This window comes from Astatotilapia calliptera, chromosome 17 (genome assembly GCF_964374335.1).
Source record: "Astatotilapia calliptera chromosome 17, fAstCal68.1, whole genome shotgun sequence".
NCBI classification, from domain to species: Eukaryota; Metazoa; Chordata; class Actinopteri; order Cichliformes; family Cichlidae; genus Astatotilapia; species Astatotilapia calliptera.
In genome coordinates, this window is record NC_137438.1 from 9,000,055 (window position 1) to 9,007,034 (window position 6,980).

At 41.5% G+C, this 6,980-nt stretch overlaps 1 long non-coding RNA gene across 1 annotated transcript; it reads left to right on the plus strand.

The window, feature by feature from the left end:
• Positions 1-364: 364 nt before the first annotated feature.
• Positions 365-5,174, plus strand: LOC145421314 (uncharacterized). Its single transcript, XR_013902649.1, has 2 exons — positions 365-2,671; positions 3,726-5,174. It is a non-coding gene; the product is annotated as an uncharacterized LOC145421314 (long non-coding RNA).
• The last annotated feature ends 1,806 nt before the right edge of the window (positions 5,175-6,980 follow it).

Here is a 6,980-nt window from a genome sequence, read left to right on the forward strand (position 1 = left end):
TTTGCCTGTGACTGTGAGAAAGCCTAAATATGCCAGCGTGCATCTGTTTACATTTTAATGGGCAAAAAGATTTCAATATCAAAGTGAAGCGGATGTCTGGATAAATGAGGCAATTATTTTCACAGATTCCACTGAGACTCATTTGCATTATATGCTAACTAGGGCTAACAGCAGGTAAGCGGGGAATGAGCACCAAGAGTAGATGTTATCTGACACAGCAACTTAATTCTGTCCCCAAGATAGATTTGGAGAGGAGGACTATATTTAAACATTGTCAAGAAACACAAGATGTGTTCTGCTGGGAATAAATAGGTTTCTACAGGAGGTTTAACATAACAGATGGCAAAAAAGGTGCAAACTCAAAGTTCCAGAAATCAGTACTATATATCAGCAATATATTAAATTTGCAATGATAAAAGCATTACTGGTATTACCAGACTTTCTGTGCTGTAGCAAATCGAAGCAGTGATGTCCAATAAACATCTTAATATTATATATCTATAATATTATGTTCACAGCCTCCAAAGTTCTAGTTCCCAAACACATTGGTAGATGCACTAAGTTTTGCATCTTCTTAGCTGGTCTTCATCTTAATTTTTACCATTCTTGCTATTTTCTCTTTTCTTTATGTTTGATTAGAATCTTCTTTGTGTTTATTATTTCACTGTTTGATTTTGTCATTTGCTTTGCTGTGGAGCACTTTTCAGAGGAAAAGGGCTGCATAAATATGATTTTTTCCATCTTGCATCAGGACTGCTGCTCTTTGATCTTTGATGCAAACTCATAACTTTCTAGTTAGTGAATCCTTCAATCTTAATAAAGTGTTCAACACAGGCTAGGAATGCCTCCTCTTGAACACAAGGACATACCAGTTAGTAACAGTGGGTTTAAGTGTTTTTCAGTCAGCACCACAGTTAGGTTTCATAATATGAACTGCTTGTTCTTTCTGCATTTTAGCAGGGCTTGTTAGTAAATCAAGGGAGCCTTCTCTTCTTTGCCTGTGCTTGTCGATGTTTGACTCTCCCCCACAGAGTACACAGAAACACCAGTCTGCAGTACAGAAACCTGCACAGAGTAGTTATTTTAGAACAGAACTGGCCTTTGTATGCCCCTGGGCCACATCTGGCCCTTCTGTTGTCCCTGACAGACCTCGTTAGGTCAATAGAAAATTAGGATAGTTAGTCATATAGTTAGCTCCATTTAATCCAGCAAAGATTTAAAAAAAAGAGCGCTTGATAGAGTTTTTTTTTTTTTTTTTAACAGGAAACAGATATAAAAGTATGTAATGAAGTCAGAGGTAAAGCTGTGTGAGGTGCGTGTGAGGAGCAGATTGCTGTTTGACTGCAGTTTAATTAATTTAAGAATGAGCCCCTCTCTGGGCAAATTGTAACAAGATGGATCAAATGCACTGCTGGAAATTTGGACATTTCTGACTTCATCTTTAATACGAGATGTTGAAGTGATAATTGGGATAAACATTTTTTTTGGAGATTATAATGGAGCTGGCAGTCAGACGAACTGGCAGATTTTATGACCAAATCTGGCAGGAAATAAAGTCCAAGTTTTGAACTGGATGCAAGATAAAGTGACTTAAATGAACCCAGAACTGAAATGAGTATTTTTGCATTGTGTTATACACCAAGAAGTGTGTACCTCAATACTAAAATTGAATTACATTATTGATGTTTTAACTAGGGGTGGGAATTTAACGCGTTAATTGCGATTAATTAATTACAAAAAAATATTGCGTTAAAAAAAACATAACGCATTTAATCACACTTTGCATTCCAATCAAACTTCGAACTTTTGTTAATGCACGATTTCCTAGTACGCAGATTAGACTGATGGACACATCAGAGCTACATAAATGGATAAATCAGAAGAAAGCGCGTTGCTTGGACTGATTGGAGACAAATTTCATTTCAAAAGACTACCCGACGGAAGCCTTAATAAAAGCGTGGTTTTGTGCAAACTGTGCAAACAGGAGTTTGCATACCACCGAAGCATTACAACCTTAGGGTACCATCTAAGTGTGAAGCATGTTACAGCGAGCACAGAAACTGTGGGAGCTGGTAGCGTTAGCTGTCCCAGTTCGGCACCCCAAACTTGATGAAATGACTGGCTTCAGGACTGTAGACCACTATCAGTGGTAGAAGACAGGGGGTTAGCAAATGTGCTACAGTTAGCGTCAGGCATAGCTGGACTGGCCATCGGGCATACCGGGCATTTGCCCGGTGGGCCACTGGCGATTTTTTGTTTTTATGGGCCGATCAATTTTATTTATTTTTTTTGGAAGGGTATAAATAATGAAAGGTGTTGGATTGGCCAATTGGTCATGATCGACATGATGGACCAATTACAGCCGAGGAGGTCGGATGCACCCTCCCCCTTGTTTAGTAATCTTATAGACAAACTAAAGAAAATGGAGAACAAAAAAAGGAAAGGAGGTGCAGAAAAAATTAGGGCCAAAAAGAAACAAGCCCTTCAGGCAGACGCTGCCAAATGTGTAAAAATAACTGAATTGTTTGGCGGTAGCTATGGCATAGCTTCCACAGATTTAGCAACATCAGCAAGTGGTGGAGGCCAGCAGGTGGATAAGGGAAAGGGGAGGCAAGAGGAGGAGAGACCCGAGGCGGCCGCCGGTCATAGTGGCAGACGAACTGAACTTCAGGTAAGAAGTTATGACCTGCTGTCTATCTGTGTCAGATATAAACCAAGTTTAGTTGTAGTTTGTTTTCGTTGTGCTGACTTTTTACAGTCGCTTAGAATGACTGGTACTGCGTACTAGCTAGCATGATAGAGTTTATATACTGCTGGGCGGGTGCTATGAAGTTACTGATAGTAAATTTTATTTTATGCTTAAGGTTAGTTTCTCAAACTCCTCAAAATCTTAACAAATTGTGCCAATCCTTACATGTTGCACCAGGCTGATTTATCATCAAAAGTGGAGAAGTCTGTGACAGAGGAGACAGAAGAGCAGCAGAGAGAGATGGAGCAAGAGAGAGAAATAAAAGAGCAGGAGAGAGAGATGGAGAGATGACTTTATGTCATCCATGAGGGATGCATTTGACATATGTTTCACATATTATAGCCCAACAAGTTACTTATAGCAATTTAAATACGAGCAATCAGCTTTTGGCAAATACCGGAAATCACTTTTTGGCAGACAATCACCTTTTGGCACAACACCGGCTATTGCAGTTAATAATACAACAGCTTCTTGCCATTTTTTGTGTTTCTTTTTATCGCTGTGTAACTGAGTTCAATTGAAAGCCTGCATGCGCTAGTACCTCTTGCCACAAGTTCCCAGAATCCTTTGCGGTTTTACCCCTGAATGACGTCACATTTTTGGTGGGCTGGTCTCTAGTCAAAATGCCCGGGCCGATTTTTTTGTTCCAGTCCAGCCCTGGCGTCAGGTGATCTAACTTTCGAACTCCTGTGCTGAAAGACTACATACAGGATGCTTCCACACAGTGTAATTCAACCCTGGATATGGTTTCTTGGTTACTAAAGAATCAAGAGGCTATTTTTCCTGCTTTAGACAAACAAACGCACAAGCTACTCATTCCATCAGAGCTGGTAAAACTCCCAAAGCTGTCGGCTGTCTTTGAGCCATGCAGGCAAATAAAACAATTTTTAAACTTATTGTTACTGTTTCTTCAATAAGCTTTAGTTGACAGTAATTATGTAGATTAATAATTACTTTCTTGAACTGTCTACAACAGATTTGTAACTGAGCTTCTTGGAGGTGAGACATATGTTCAGTGGTTTTGCCTGCTTTCTGACGCCTGCATCACATCATGGAGGTCTCCGATGATGAATGAAACTACGTGGTGAAATTTAAGACTGCCTTCACAAAGGACCTATCCCAAAGTGTAGCTATGGTCAACCATCAGTGGCTCAAGAAAGCTATTGTGCTTGACCCATGCTTTATAGATTTAAAATGTCTTGCAAAGGGAGAGCGAGAAGAGGTTTGGACCAGCCTTGAGGATCTGCTGCAGGAACAGTGTAACTGCGGTGGTGGTCCAGTTGAGCAGGGACCCACCCACAGCTGTCTGTCCTGGCCCACAAGTATCTGATTAGTCCTGCCACGTCTGTCCCATGTGAGAGACTTTTCTCACTCGCAGGTCACATAGTAACAAAAGAGAGAGCTGCCTTGAGCTCTGAAAATGTGAACAGGCTAGTTTGTCTAAGTAAATGGCTGAAAAAGACGGACATTAAATAAGCATGGAGGTATTGTGAGTCCAATGGATTTGTTATTTTTGGCACTAAAATGTTCAGCGATCACACTGTGTTAGCCTAATGACTTAAAGTACTTAAAATAGCACTTTAGTTTTTCAAGTCTGCTCAATTTTGGCCAGGGATATTATTTTGTTCCTCTGTTTTGAATTGAAATACAGTTTTTACTTTTTTTTCACCAGAAATGAAAAGAGCTCAAGTTTACAATATTCATGAATATTCATTAAAAAAATAAAATAAAATTGTGATTTGGGCAAATTTTCTTGTGCAATCAAATGTGATTGATCGAGATTAATAAATTACAAAGCCTCTAATTATTTAGATAATTTTTTTAATTCGAGTCCTATCCCTTTTTTTTTTTTTTTCGCCTGTCCCGTTTGGCTCTTTTGCCATCAGAATTATTGTCTAAAGGCAAAGAAAGATGCCCAACGGATTTACTTTACCAAACTGACCATCCCAGCCTTGCCGTAATGGTCCATTTGATTCACCTTTTATTGTTTATTTTATTTTCACTTACTGAATACGGGACAGACTTGACTGGAGGAAAGAAGGGGAGAAAGAAAGAGGGAAAGAGAAACAGCTGAGAAGAGGGACGGGGGAGAAGGGCAAAAAACAAAAACCAACAGAATGAGCAGAAAAAAAAATGCATATATCAATCACCTGGATCACCTGCTGAGAAAGAAAAAAGAAAACAAGCAGAAGAGAACAAGAGTAATAGAATAAACAACATCACAATGATATATGGGAATATGACAGTAAATACTAAATATTAAACATTATTGTGCAGCACATAAGATCAACAGAACACAGTGTGCTTTGAGGTAGGAGCCAAAAAGGGTGTAGTTTGTGGGTGTGATCACCCGTGTGTACACCTGTGAGCATGGACGCGCTTGTTTTTTTAAAAGGTTCCTTCGTGTAATGATCTGCTAGAGGGTGTGGGGGGGCCACAGCCCCGTCCTCCAGGGCATGAAGCAGGTATGGAGGAGATCAAAACTCCAGACATCCAGAGGCCCCCAGAACGCAAGAGACCAAGGAAGACCAACAGAGGGGCAGCTGCGCCACTGTCCCAGAAAGAGCTGAGGAGAGTCCCAGATGAGGGCTCACTCAGCAGCCGCGGAGCAGAAGCCAGGGGGAGTTGCAGTGACGCGCCCGTGAGCTCCGCCGGCAGCCAACCGTGCCTGAGTGACCGAGCCCCAGGCCGAGAGGCCGGGGGCACCCCACCTCCGAAGTGGCCCGAGCGAGCCCCAGGCTCCAGGCCCCGAGTCCTATCCCTAGTTTCAATCTGAAATGGCTAGCATCACCATAGCAAGAACACTGAAGTACTAAGAATTTGTTGCAATTGTAGAGCAACATGAAACTGAACATAGTGACATAGGCTACCACGCAGCTGTCAGGTAAGCTTGGGCAAAGTGCTAAACAGAAGAATCTCAAACACTGAATTCGACTTCATGTCATGGTCCTGAGTCTGAGGACTCAGTGTTTTGTGTTTCCTTATGCTTTTGTTTATTCCGAGTATGTATTCTGTTGTGATTTTGCCATTTGTTAGGTTTCTGTTCTTTGCCTGCCTGCTCCCACTTCTCTGTGTTCCCTCTGTCTGTCCATGGTGTTATTGTGTCTACTTATGAGTCCGCCTATCAAGTTCAGTGTCCTGTCTGGTTCTCTGTCTGTTAGTTTCCTGTTTTATTGTGAAGGTCTCTGTCTGATGTGAGTGTGTTCAGTTTACGTTTCCCCAGTCCCATCAGCTCTGATTCCTCCCAGCCGTGTTTCCCTCCTGTCTCTCATCCCCTGATTACTGGTGTGTGTATTTAAGCCCTGTGTGTTCTCCTGCCTGTTGCCGGTTCGTCTGTGTTAACCTGTGTCCCAGTCTCGCTGCTTCTCATCCCTTTATCGTATGCTCCCAGGTCTGTTATTTTTAGTTCTCCCAGTTTAGGTGTCTTCAGTTATTTGTCATGCCCCACTGCTTGTTTGCCACTACACCTTTGTAAATAAACCTCACTAGCATTTCATCCACTGCCTGCATCTTGGGTCCTTCTTCCAACTCCACATGGCTCGCCTCGTAGCTCCCCTACGAGTCAGGTGTGGCCAGCCTCCAGACGGGACACACCCACCAGGTCTGCCTGAAACCCAGTGCTCAGCCACACCCATACACACACCCACTTACCTATACGTACAAGCATGGAGAACACAACAGCAGCAGCACACAAACATACATAATATAAAATGAGACCACAACAGCTCATCGACCCTGGGTCGCTCAGACCAGGGTCCCTGACAGAAATCTTACAAAAATGAACATTTGTTCACAGCTGGTTTGTGGATTTTTTATTTTATTTATTTCACATTTCACATTTTCATTACTAGTAGCGGTTTATAAAGAAAAAAATATTATTGAGCAGAATTGCGGTCACCTTATTGATGAGGCCATCCAGAACAGTCGCAGCTTTTCATGACACCCCTTGGACAAAGTAAATTGCCCACCCTACTTTAGACAGGACTCATGTGAATCAAACTTTACTATCAGTGTAAGCCTACTTCCTGCTATCATTAGGACCAAGGTCTGCACTCAGCCTACAGACAGGGTGGGAGAAAAACCAAGCATGCAGAAAGTTTTACTACTTTTTTCATATGTTTGGTTTCCCTTTTTTTTTTTTTGTTAAAGCACATTTGAAATTAAATTCATGCAGAACATGGTCATTATGATTAAGCTCAGAAGTAACAATAGGTGTATCAATAATAATACA